Source organism: Osmerus mordax, chromosome 1, assembly GCF_038355195.1.
Source record: "Osmerus mordax isolate fOsmMor3 chromosome 1, fOsmMor3.pri, whole genome shotgun sequence".
NCBI lineage: Eukaryota > Metazoa > Chordata > Actinopteri > Osmeriformes > Osmeridae > Osmerus > Osmerus mordax.
The window spans coordinates 5,758,865-5,773,116 of NC_090050.1; the positions used below are offsets into that span (position 1 = coordinate 5,758,865).

Consider the following 14,252-nt stretch of genomic DNA (forward strand, 5'->3'; position numbering starts at 1 on the left):
TTTCAGGCAAATTTAACAGGATTATGAAAAGGCTAGCTAGCACTCATCTTAGTGCCACTTAGCTCACGGCTAGCTGTCATTAATCTGGACAATGTTCTTTAATGTCAGATGCAGGGCTTGACATTAACTTTTTGAGGCACTTGCGCACAAAAGTCACTTGTCCGAGACCTTTAAATAGCCTGACCTAGTGAAACGGGCAAAACTAGCCTGGCTAACGGAGGTCGCTTTCTCAGGCAAATGACAAATGAAACAGGCTCGGTTAAAGAAATCCAAGATTCTGGCTATTTTCGGCAGGCTCGTATCTACAAAAAGCAGTCCTCCCTGATGTTTTTGGTGTAGAATGGAGTGAAATACAACATTGTGAACACTGCCAGTGAGTGCCCGACTCTGAGGCTAACATCAAAACAGTGTAACCAAGACATGACTGCCACCTACTATGCGGGCAACGCATTGTCACTCAAATTTCAAGACTTTCGTGACCCAAATCAAAATTCTGATGCGACAAATCAATGGGGAATCGCGTTCTCTCTTAAAGGCTGTCCTCCTCGTCCTTTTTGGTGCAGAATTCACCAAGATTATGATAATGAGTGGCACTGCACATAACGTTAAGTAACATGGCATTTTATTATGTTTGAGGTATAACTTGTCCAGTGGGGCAAGTACATTTCTCTTCCACTTGCCCTACATAAAAATCCACTTGTCCGGGACAAGTGGATGAGATGTGTCGAGCCCTGAGATGTGTTTATACTCATTGGAAGAACATGAAGGGAAGGGAAACTAGGCCTACAGAAGGTTTACAGAAGATCTACGACTTCAACTATTATTATGCTATCCATTATAACAATAGTAGGATAATTAGCCGTTAGTCTTTTGGTATAGAATGAAATACCAGTCCGGGGTTCCTCTTTCGGCTGTTGTTGCAGCCAACTGCACAACATTTTGCAGGCATGACTGAGACCAGAGCCCGTCTACGTCTACCATATTAGACATTCTCTGCTGTGACTGAGTCGGTCAGTAAGATGGCCGCGCAAAGTTACAGTGACGTTATCTGACTCAAATGAATAATGCTGCTAGTACAATACGATACTTGCTGTGCAACAGTCTTACTAGCCATCTATGCACGTCGTATCTATGAGTCGTTGCTAACGTGTGCTGACGTTGTGACGTGGGATACACACAAGGCACTTTTTGCCACAAAAACTTTGTAACCTCCTAAACCGTGCAACGGAACGTAAATAAAAATACAAGCAACGCAATCGCAAGACAAACCTTTTGACACCGGCGTTGTCTATGTAGTCCAAATATTGAGGGATCGTTAAGTGTGGGAAAATAAAGAATAAAGAATAAATATATATGAGAGAGAACAATGTTTGTGCTCGCCAAAGGCTTGAGCACACCCAATAATATATAGTACTAAAGATGAGAGGGTGTATAATTTCTGGAGAAAATGTGAAGTATGCCTGCAGCTGCTGCAGTTGGGGTCGTTTTTTTGTTACTATGTCCCCTCCAATCCTATTGTTTCAAATAGGAAACAATATTATTGGAAATTCAATGTGGCAGTGAAACAGCACCCCCAAGTCAATTGCATTAACACTTATCACCATCACGCTCTTTTGATTTCAAAACTCAAATCGAAATGCAACATTGCATCCGGAAGGTATTCACAGAACTATTCACTTCTTTCCAGATTTACAGCCTTATACCAAAATTGATTTTTTTTTTTATTACGCAAAATTCTACACACAATACCCCATAGTAAGACAAGGTAAAAACAGGTTTTAATAGATTTGAAAAAATTTAAAAAGAAAATATAACATGTACTTAAGTATTCACAGCCTTTGCTTAATACTTTGTTGAAGGCACATTTGCAATGTAATGCAATGCAGATGTGCACACCGCCCCCTACCGACAAGATGGGTAGCTCGGTCAGCAGGGAGCTGTAGAAGAGCGGCTACTGACGTCACTCTGCTGCGCCGCTCAGAATGCTTTTTCGTGCATTTTGCATTTCTGCAAATGCATTTTAATTTTCAAATTTTACATTTCAAATTGAATTTTGGTATCTATTTGCTGGGGCTTGTTTTGAAAATTAAATCTCAAATGTCTATTTCTTTTTCATTTTAATTAAGTGAAAGATTGAGCACTCTTGAAGAAGAAAATTTAAATGCAAATAGGATGATTGATTACTAATTTCATTTATGAGTCAAATAATGCATACACATTCTCAAAATGAAAAAGCATTTCTGCAAATGCAGTGTAATTTTGGTCACGATTTGCTTCCATAGGTAACTAGTGATATACTGTGATTCCAAACGAAAATATTAATTCCTGATGTGTGTGTGGTGTGTTTTTTGTGAGGACGGACTAGGTACCAGGGTTACACCCAGTGTGTTCCGATTCCGATAGTGGATTTAACCCCCCCCCCCCTCCCATGACATGCTGTTTTTGGATGCTTTTATATAGGCCTTAGTGGTCCCCTAATACTGTATCTGAAGTCTCTTTCCGGAAATTCAGCCTTGGTGCAGAATTACAGCCACTACGAGCAGTCCCACAATGAGTTTTCCTTTGGACGTGCCATTTCTGTGACTGTAGCTTTAAATGCTATGAGGAGAGAGAGAGAGGCGGGAGTGCCATGCTTCGGTCGTTTGCAAGCCATGTTGTCTCTCGAGGAAAAAACAATATCGCGTTCGCGGCTCGTAGCTCATTTTCTTATTGGCGGGCCAAATTCTCTGGGCGGGAAGCAGAGAAAGGGGAGGTAACCATTCCTCTTATGACGATAGTGATGGGAAGTTCGGATCGTTTTACGGACTCGGTTCTTTGAATCTTGTTCATTAAAAGGAACAAATCTTTTCTCGAGCCATTTGTTCATTTCAATCAAAGATTGATGTAACCTGTAATCAAAGAACGAATATCCTTCACGTCTTACTGCTACTCCTAGCAGTCACGCATGAGTGAATGATGAAAACAAATCCTTTCTGTTTTCTTTTTGGAGTGTGTGTATTCAGATCACGTGAAAAATTATTCGAAGACACAGTCGTGGTTTCTTAGGTTTCGGTTTCCTCTACCAGGGGTGAGCCTATGCAGGTCACGTGAAAAATGATCCAAAGACTCAGATCCGAAGACACAGTTGTGGTTTCTTAGGTTTCGGTTTCCTCTACCAGGGGTGAGCCTATGCAGGTCACGTGAAAAATGATCCAAAGACTCGTACCCGAACAAAGGAATCGTTCCCCTTCCGACCATGTCTTTGGGTTAAAGATTCGTTCCTCTGCCAACCGAGTCTTCGGGTTAAAGATTCGTTCCTCTGCCGACCGTGAATCTGGGTACAAGTCTTTGGATCGTTTTTCACGTGCATAGGCTCAGTACTGGTAGAAGAAGTCGAAAGGATTTGTTCATTTCCCGACTGTGTCTTCCTTTCCTCTACTAAACCTATGCAGGTCATGTGAAAAAGGATCCGATGACTCGTACCCGAAGACTCAGTCGGGAAATTAACTAATCATTTCTGTTTCCTCGACTGATCCTATACAACTGTCCCGATGCGCTGCCATGAGAAAAATGAATGAATCACTCTTTGAGAGAACTTGTTACTCCCGAGTCCATGTAAGGATTCGTTCAAAATGAAGGAATCGTTCACGAACGACACACTATATGACAACATAAGAGGAACATTTTCAAATCGGAGCGTTTGACCTTTTATTTTCTCAAAGGCGGAGAAGAATACCCAGGGCTTGGTTTACACCTATCAAAATTTCTAGCCACTGGGGGACCAAAGGCAGGCTAGGGGAACTCATTTTGATTTTAAATAACCTCCTAAAGTGAAATTTTCATGGGACCTTTAAGATACTGCCAGAGACAACGTTGTTAGAATCAGCTTGTTTCAAAGGGGGTTCTTCAATAAAATGCAATATTAATAAACAGTGGCAGTGTGTCAATAGTGGGCGCTAGTGCGCCGCCCCCCTTAAAATTTTGAGATGAAAATATGTCAAAAGACATGTCAAAAAACATTATATACCAAATAATTAAAATAAGAAATGTACCGTGCATCTTCTCTTAAAGTAGGCTACACACGTTCCGCATTCTGACACCGCAGCCTCTGCATGGGTTGTACCATGTGAGGGAGTTCTCCCCTCCCAAATAGAGTTGGTTGGGTCCATAGCCTGTCTTTTCCCAAAAGCTTTCTCAGATAGGCTACCGATAGCTGGGCCAGACAGCCCTACCGTAATGATATGCGTCAGGGAGGATGGATGGGAGCAGGTCCGGAGTGATGGCATCACTAGACAAGGTTTTACCAATTGAAAAACGGCTGTTTATTTTAATGCAAGCGCACATAGCGCGTGTGGAAGTCCCTATCTTGCAATCATGATACCCCCCAGAAAATTTCACTGCACCCCCAGTCAAAGCAGGCTGCATCCGGCCCTGTTTGGTATACAAAAAAAAAGTGGTCCGGTCTTGGGCCTGAAACTCCCAGGCTGAAAAGTGGCCCCACTCCGGCCCTGCTGAAAACTGTGGTATCTTTACGTGAAACACCGTTTAATCGACGATTAGATGTTGACAAAAAGAGAGTGAAAGACTTTGGACCCGAACGTCCGGATTTAAACATTCAGCAGCAGACCACTGACGTACACCTGGAGCTTCTCCTCAAGCCTGTATGCTAAGCGGAGTTGGTTAGCTGGGGCCTGTACTACGAATCGACGAAAGATTTGGCGTTAACGAGGTAACTTCAGTTTCAAACCAGGGTTTTCTGTATTGTTGTGGAAAAAACATCATACTGTTGTAATTATGAAGATGGTTAATGATTATGGACTTAAAGATATTTGTAATCATTCTTTGGTATATGCTATATTATTGGAAACCATATTATTACAAGTTATATTATAGGAAACCAGATGCAAAGCTGTTTGCTGATTATTGTTATTCCTAAACAATAGTAGGAGACATGAAGCCCAAAAATAAGGTTTAAATAATTAAAGGATGAGTGGGGGAGAGGAGCATGTGTATGCTTTCATAAAGGACCAGGACGCACAGCTATGACTTATGAGACATATTTGTGGCCTTTCGCCCAGAAGCCTAATGCAGCTGGCTGTTCAAGGTCAGAAAGAGCCTAAATTGGAAGTGTCTATGTAGGAAAGTACCTGTTTTGAATCCCCTGAGACAAGGGATCCGCATTGTAAGATTACCTAATGTCTACGAAACCAACAAATATCTTACCATATTAACATACAATGGGGAGAAGACTATATAAGTTAAATTGTCCGGAGAAAACTTCAGTCTGATCCCGGGATCACGCTCACGTTCAATCTTTGTTACCTGAGAACCAATAAAACACTTTGCATCAACCCTGCTGAGTTCCAGTGCTGTTTTTACATCTTGAGAAGTGACTGAAGACGTATAGAACTTTTGTTTCATCTGTATCACGACGGTGGATCACTTGTTACCGGGGTAGATCGCCATGGTAACACATGCTGAACGCCTAACCTGGTCGGGAGCAGGTTAAGTTGGAGATCAGAGATCAACCAGTATAAAAGCCCCGCCCACTAACTCTTTCTTGAGGATAATGGCGTAACCGTTCATAGAAGATCCTGTGGAGCTTGGTGCACGGATAGTGAGAGGTGCGCTCAGAAGAGCCAGAACATTTAGAGACCGACAAATCCCTTTGGCATTCTCTGATGAGTATCTTTATGAAAGATATATATTCTCAGCTAAGGGAATTACGTATCTTTGCCAGCTTCTTGAGCCGTATGTTGCCAATGCGACACATCGAAGCCGTGCGCTCACAGTCCCACAGACTGAATGCATAGCGTTGCGTTATTTCGCTACGGGTACTTTTATGTAGTGTCATGTTGATATGTTATTCCTATTCACTGGGGTGTCTCCCCTTAACCCCTTATTTTGTCCTTGGGTTGCTTTGAAACATTTTCAAATATTTTCCATATCAGAAATTTGGGTTTCCTTCAACCAAAACATTTCAAACCAAAAGAAACAATGTGCATGGTACTGTACAATGCTCTTCACAAGTTAAATAAATGATAATTTCACAACTTTCATTGAATTTGGATGTTTCATTCACTTTTATATCATTTTTCAAAAAGAATAAATAGGACATTGAAAGAAAGTAATGGTGAAAACCCCCACAAAAGACTCAAAAGGCACAACAAAAAAGCCCCAAAAAGGTATAAAAAAACGTAGAAAAACTAATGTGTTCTCCCTTTCCTGGGAACACTGAAAAAGAATGTCAGTGTAACTAAGTTTAGTGTCATTAATTCAGTCATGTACTATCTCTTCTCATATTCCAGTTTTTCTATCTCCAGCCTTTTTTTTTTTATTAAGAGCTTCTTATACTCTATATCGAACCTTTTATACTCTATATCAAGCTCCAGGGTTATTTTTTACAGGGCCCTCACATGTTTTGTTTCAGTTTGTCTGCTCAAACCTGAAACAAATAAAGAACATAGTCCCTTTGCAAGGCACACTTGGAGAAAGTTGAAGGTGTCCATTTGACTACTGTGTTTCAAGGTTCATTGCTTATACCTCGTGTCTTTGCCTTGAAGTGGAGGCCCTATGTTCAGGGGGAGGAAGAAGTTCCTCTTCCTGCTGAGTTTAACACCATAGCAATTTAATCAATTGAGTCATATTTGAAATGAGCACTTCTACCACCAGTAGAAAGTCATTACAGACACTTCAATCACAGCCACACGTTCACACACTCTCACCATCTGTGTTGCAAGTGGTAAAAAAAACTCTAAAGTGTACCCCCAAAATGCTCTCTTGAGCAGGCAGACACAGTTTCCTGATCATCTAGGACCTCCACTTGAGAAAGTAAATGGCATATTTGATCAATATTCAGCAACCACATATGGCATACATACTGGCGTATGACTATTAGTTTCACTGTTACCTCTGTATGGCACAGTGGGACGACAGTGGGTGGTGGCAGCAACACCACTGTATTTCTTGTCACTGCAGAGTACAGTAAAACATTTCACTCTTACAATATTCATAAATAATTGTTTAATGAACATGGTCACATAGATTACTTGAAACATACATATGCCTGGGTTTCCGATCTGCTGCCACCAGGATCTTAAGAAATGCCCCCTTCCACTCCTTCCATCATGGGGCAACCCTGATAGCTGGAGAGGGCCAGCTCCTCAGCAGGTGTGAAGTCCTGTGGAGGACGGCCCCCTCCAGTTTTCTTTGCCTAATTTTTCTTCCTGTTGGCTGCAAGCATTTTCGTTGTTCTATAGGCCCTTTGTATACCAATATCCTACAAAAGGGACTGACTCAGGCAATTCAGCCTTGTACTTGTTGGCCTTAAAATATGTGCAAGTATTGCCTACTGCTACTTACCATTTAGAATTATGTTTTTATATTTATTTTTTATTTGCTCCCACGATCGTTTGCCACTGCCAGGGTTGCAACTAAAACTAGAGAGGGTACAATTTCTGGGGAAATTGTAGGGTGTGCTTGCTTGCGTCGGTTGCACAGGGGTCCGTTTTTGAATGACATTTTTACAACTGATTTATGTATATTTTATATGAAAATGCATACTTATTATTTATAAAGATTAAATAGATTTAAAGGCATTTTTTTTTGCTGCTCATTTACAACTGAAAATACGAGTGAAGTGTAGAATGAAATAGATGTCTTCTCATTTCCCCTGCAAGAGGCAGCCTCATCATTGAATCAAAACGAATAAATTTGGCAGACCGGTGTAAAAATGGACCTAATCTCTATGATTTAAACGTCATTTTAAGTTTTTCCCTTCTCGTGATATTTTCAGGCATGTAGCCTACTCATTGCATTCATTCATTAATAAAGAACCCCCTTTGAAGATTATTCTACGACGTTACCCGGCAGTAGAAGATGGAATCGCGATTCAGACAGTCCCATCTGCTAACTGAAAATATGCCCCCCAAAACGTAAATAAGCTTGACATTTATTTAGTGGAAAATCGATCATTCATAAAAAGCTCACTGGTAGCGATCATTGTCAGTAACAACGCAAAATGCGATATAGCCCTGTGTGGAGAAGCTGCCCCGGTAAATTGTACTACTACGGTACAGTACTAGTAGACTACTGCTGTGTTCGTCTTGGTAGCGATTGCGTTGGTTGAATTGGATTTAACGTTCCGTTGTACGGTTTAGGCTGAAATTAATTATTTTCATGAACAGATTGGCAACGTTTAGGCTGTGGCAATGACGTTCAGGTTAGTAGTTAGATAGACTTTTGATTAAGTAAGGGGAGTGCCGAACATGTTCTGTCGCCGTTTTTGTAGTGTCTCGCGTAGACTACAGCATTGCAGTGAGCAACACTGGTTTGAAACCACGGGTAATGATAATTTCACCCACAAATCGTTTACTTGTAATGTAATGTCATAATAAATCCTACAACGAAAATGTATTTGTGAGGAATGTTTATTTTAAAGATTGAAAACAGATGCATCATAGACCACTGTAGTATGTGTTGCCCGGGCAACAGAGGCTAATGTCATGATGCTAATGCTTCAGTGAAATAGTAGACTACCGTTTCCTAAAGTAGATGTGGGCCTACTTCCTTAATAATATCAGCTAATATTGTACATTACATTTCATAATTGTGTTTCACATCACAAAGTAAAATGAGTAAATAGTTATCACCCTGGCCTCTTTGCTTGTGGCGTTCCTGCAGCTGCCTTGCAGTAAAGCTATAGTTAGCCTAGCTATCCCCCAAGTTAACAGATGTGAAACGAATGTTCTGCTACAGGTAGTCACGCGTGTTTTCGTGACGTAGTGACGTTAGTAACGTCAGTGACTGTGGCTAGCAAATTAGCCACCGTTAGCTTCACTTTTCACCACAAAAACGCAATTTCTACTTAAACCATGCAACGGAACGTAAATAAAAATACAACCAACGCAATCGCTACCAAGACGAACCTTTTGACACCGTCGTTGTGTATGTAGTCCAAATATTGACTGATCCTTAGGGGGGCGAAAATAAATAATAATAAATAAATAAATAAACTAGAGAGGGTACAATTTCTGGGGAAATTGTAGGGTGTGCTTGCTTGCGTCGGTTGCACAGGGGTCCGTTTTTGAATGACATTTTTACAACTGATTTATGTATATTTTATATGAAAATGCATACTTATTATTTATAAAGATTAAATAGATTTAAAGGCATTTTTTTTAGCTGCTCATTTACAACTGAAAATACGAGTGAAGTGTAGAATGAAATAGATGTCTTCTCATTTCCCCTGCAAGAGGCAGCCTCATCGTTGAATCAAAACGAATAAATTTGGCAGACCGGTGTAAAAATGGACCTAATCTCTATGACTTAAACGTCATTTTAAGTTTTTCCCTTCTCGTGATATTTTCAGGCATGTAGCCTACTCATTGCATTCATTCATTAATAAAGAACCCCCTTTGAAGATTATTCTACGACGTTACCCGGCAGTAGAAGATGGAATCGCGATTCAGACAGTCCCATCTGCTAACTGAAAATATGCCCCCCAAAACGTAAATAAGCTTGACATTTATTTAGTGGAAAATCGCTCATTCATAAAAAGCTCACTGGTAGCGATCATTGTCAGTAACAACGCAACATGCGATATAGCCCTGTGTGGAGAAGCTGCCCCGGTAAATTGTACTACTACGGTACAGTACTAGTAGACTACTGAAGTGTTCGTCTTGGTAGCGATTGCGTTGGTTGAATTGGATTTAACGTTCCGTTGTACGGTTTAGGCTGAAATTAATTATTTTCATGAACAGATTGGCAACGTTTAGGCTGTGGCAATGAAGTTCAGGTTAGTAGTTAGATAGACTTTTGATTAAGTAAGGGGAGTGCCGAACATGTTCTGTCGCCGTTTGACTTCCTACAGCTGTGTAGATGTTTTTGTAGTGTCTCGCGTAGGCTACAGCATTGCAGTGAGCAACACTGGTTTGAAACCACAGGTAATGATAATTTCACCCACAAATCGTTTACTTGTAATGTAATGTCATAATAAATCCTACAACGAAAATGTATTTGTGAGGAATGTTTATTTTAAAGATTGAAAACAGATGCATCATAGACCACTGTAGTATGTGTTGCCCGGGCAACAGAGGCTAATGTCATGATGCTAATGCTTCAGTGAAATAGTAGACTACCGTTTCCAAAAGTAGATGTGGGCCTACTTCCTTAATAATATCAGCTAATATTGTACATTACATTTCATAATTGTGTTTCACATCACAAAGTAAAATAGTTATCACCCTGGCCTCTTTGCTTGTGGCGTTCCTGCAGCTGCCTTGCAGTAAAGCTATAGTTAGCCTAGCTATCCCCCAAGTTAACAGATGTGAAACGAATGTTCTGCTACAGGTAGTCACGCGTGTTTTCGTGACGTAGTGACGTTAGTAACGTCAGTGACTGTGGCTAGCAAATTAGCCACCGTTAGCTTCACTTTTCACCACAAAAACGCAATTTCTACTTAAACCATGCAACGGAACGTAAATAAAAATACAACCAACGCAATCGCTACCAAGACGAACCTTTTGACACCGCCGTTGTGTATGTAGTCCAAATATTGACTGATCCTTAGGGGGGCGAAAATAAATAATAAATAAATATATATGTGAGAGAACAAAGGTTGTGCTCTCGCCGAAGGCTTGAGCACACCCAATAATACAGCAACAAAAGTTTAACGTTATGGAATGCACAAGTGTAATTATGGTCACATCTTGTGCCTGGGGCAGTGATATCAATAAGTCATGTAGCTTATGCATTTACAGCGTCTGCTATTTTCTGCCTGCTTGGCAGCAGCAACTTTGTTGATTTTTGCCTGTATTATATGTCTGTATTCTTGATATGTTTGTATTACAATATTTCACGCAGGAGGCTTAGACAAAGGCCGAATCCCAATACTGTGTCTTACCCCTACCCCTTGCCCCTAGCCCATAGTTTTGCGCGTTCACGTGAGAATAAGTGGTGTCCCAATACTCTTTTTGATCGAGGGCTAGGGCTAAGATGAAGGGGTATACACCCCTTAAAACCAGTTTTAATTCAACTCTATTAGCAGCGAATTTCAAAAGAATTTCGTTTGATATCAGTGCATAACACTACTTGCTTTGGAGACATCAATATACGTAACCGTAACCAAGTGGTGTCTCATTTCATAGGGCTATGTAGCCCTTACCCCTCAGTTTCGAGACACAAGGGCTAGGGGTAAACTAAGGGCTAGGGGTAAGTGGTAGGGGTAAGACAGAGAATTGGGATCGGGCCAAAGTTTGTAAGATTATTGTCTGCTCCTCCTGCGTGAAATATACACGGGGCGGTGCAAACACCGCCCCTTTATGTGAACGCGCACGTCTCTAGATTGGAAAGATCTGGGTTGAGTTAGAGAGTTGATAACCGCCGTCATGATACCGTTTATCGTGATTGCGATTGTTAGGCTTTGTGTAGCTGGGTAACTGAAAGTAATCCAGAGCATGTTGATCTTGATTTGTAGTACAGGCCCCTGGTTGTTCAGTGAGTGATGCGTTTTTTTGTTTTCCCTGTCTGTTGTTCCAAAGTCCTGGGACTGAAACACTCTGGACTACGGGGATGAGGGATCTAAAGCACTTTACAGAAAAATGTAAGAAGCACAAATCTGGCCGCAGCCATCTAAATAACAGCCTAAAGCTAAACCTCTTTGGAAGACTGAGTATAACAAAGCAACTCGACGAAGGGTACCGAATTGGCATTCGAAGGCACAACGAAGAAGTGAGGAAAAACAGACACATTCTCTCAAGAATAATAGACTGTGTGAAGTTCTGTGGTGCATTTGCGTGGTCACGATGAGAGCGAGAACTCGGATAACCCAGGGATATTCCGTGGCTTGGTGGACGTTGTTGCCTCACTTGACACTGCACTGAAAGAGCATCTCGAGAGCGTGACTGTGTTTAAGGGAACACCCAAAACAGTCCAGAATGAGCTTCTTGACTGTATGCTGTCTGTTGGGAGGGAAAAGATCATCAGTGAAGTTCAAAGCAGTGGTTTTCTATCGATCCAAGCAAAGGCTTGTCACAGACATGATTGACTTTAACCAGAGAGTCATTGAGAAATTTGCCAACTTTAATTTCATTACAAGTAGTGGGGCCTACTGTGTCAAACACCCAATGTCTAATGTAAAATGTGATGTATCTGTTTCTGAATCTATTCTGCTCTAAACCTCTAGTATCATCCAGTGTTTCTCCATTTATTATGCTCTAAACTTCTACACTCTGATTTTGAATCTACTCTGTTTTAAACTTCTTGTACACAATGTTTCTGGATTTATTCTGCTTGAAACCTCTAGTATCCAATGTTTCTGAATCTAGTCTACTCTAAACTAGGGATGCACCGAATCCAGGATTCGGTTTTGGACGAATATTGGGCTTTTTGGCGGGGTTCGGTTTCGGCCGAACCGTAAAATTGTTTTCCACCGAACCCGAACCCTACGCTTGCACTACGCACGTTACGCTGGTCGACATAATGACGCCGCTGTTGATTACGGGAAGGTGTTTATGTAGGTGGACTGTTCAATGCAGTAGGCTGAGAGAAAGTGAAAATTGACCTCGTGAGCAGAAAAAGTGTTGTTTGGCAGTACTTTCAGTCAAAAGAAGGCGATTCAAGTCGAGCTACATGCTCAATTAGCAATGCCGATTTGTCTCGTGGTGGCAAGGACCCTAAACAATACACAACATCTCCGCTGTTAAAACATTTGCGTATGAAACATCCAAAAGAAATTCAAGAAATCTAAAAGGCTAATATGTTGGATATTGATTGGATGTTGAGATAGGGTAAACATAGGCATTTCAATCAGGAGAGACCTGGGATGAGTGAAAGATGTTTATTACAGAATAATAAATGTACTATGGTGTTTGGAGCTTGAACCCCACGGGGAATTTTATAGATCAACGGGCGCCTGCCCAACGCCCGAAGAAGAAACCCACGGAGTCCAGACACTGGTGGCGGTGGCGGCAGCCAACGACCAATCGAGCCGAAGACTGAAACAGGAACTGGGTGGCGACGGGGTGGTGGAGGGTCGCGCACTTGATAGCATGAACAAACTACACGGGGAGAGAATCATATTTAAAGGCACGGATCATGTGACGCCATTAATTGATAGCGGGAGCACTAATCGACCTGAACCCCAGTGACCGCCCGACCAGGGAAGGGGGGAAGGTAGGGCGTTCTTAGCGGGGGGAGTGAGTAGTGTACACTACGATTAAGCCCGAGTGCAGGGATCGGTCTTGCCTGACTGAACTTGCGCAAGCTTCATATGGCAATTGTCAAAATAGTTTTTTCCACTGGTCTTCCTGGCATAATGTTGCTTATTCTTTTTTTTTTTTTTTACAGTACAACTGTGTTATTGGACTAAGGATGGGAGTAGGATTCGGTATTCGGATTCGACCAAATCTTAACCAGTGGATTCGGTTTTCGGCATAACCCCAAAAATCGGGATTCGGTGCATCCCTACTCTAAACTTCTAGTACCCAATGGTTGTAATCTTTTACTCTGTAAACTTCTGGAACCCAACCCAATGTTTCTTAAACCATTCTACGCTAAACCTCTCATGCCCAATGTTACAGTTTGGGAGAGTGGTTAGGAAATCGGGCTAGTAATCAGAAGGTTGCTGGTTCGATTACCGGCCGTACAAAATTAAGTTGTGTCCTTGGGCAAGGCACTTCACCCTACTTGCCTCGGGGGAATGTCCCTGTACTTACTGTAAGTCGCTCTGGATAAGAGCGTCTGCTAAATTACTAAATGTTGTGGTATTTATGCAAATTAGGGCATACCTAATTAGATTATGCACCGTTTGCCCATGTTAACAAACAATAAAAAAAAACTTGTAATACATTTTGTTTGTCTTTATGTAAGTAATCAAGTCAGTAATTTTCATTTCCCCCAATGGGATTCTTCAGGGCTTTTTTTTTCCTTACACTGGACATATTGAGGATACAAAATCAGTTGAGTTTGCTTCTGTTGCAATTTGTCCTACCTTTTTTCATAAAATGACTGGACTATAAGGGAAATGATGAGAACCCTGTTTCATTCTACACTTCACTCTTAGTATTTTTCAGTGTAAATGAGCAGCAACCAAGGTATGCTTTTTAATCTATGCAATCTTCAGAAATAATAAGTATGCATACTTATTTAAAATATACAGAAATATACGTTTTAAAATGTAAGTGAAAAAAACTGACACATCTGCAACCGACGCAAACACACCTCACAATTTCCCCAGAAATTGTACCCTCTCTATTTGTATGTTTAATTTAATT

The 14,252-nt window shown here is 41.1% G+C and overlaps 1 pseudogene; it reads left to right on the forward strand.

The window, feature by feature from the left end:
• The first annotated feature begins 5,548 nt into the window (after window positions 1-5,548).
• The window catches only part of LOC136949921 (putative nuclease HARBI1), a 32,334-nt pseudogene continuing 23,630 nt past the window's right edge, over window positions 5,549-14,252 (forward strand).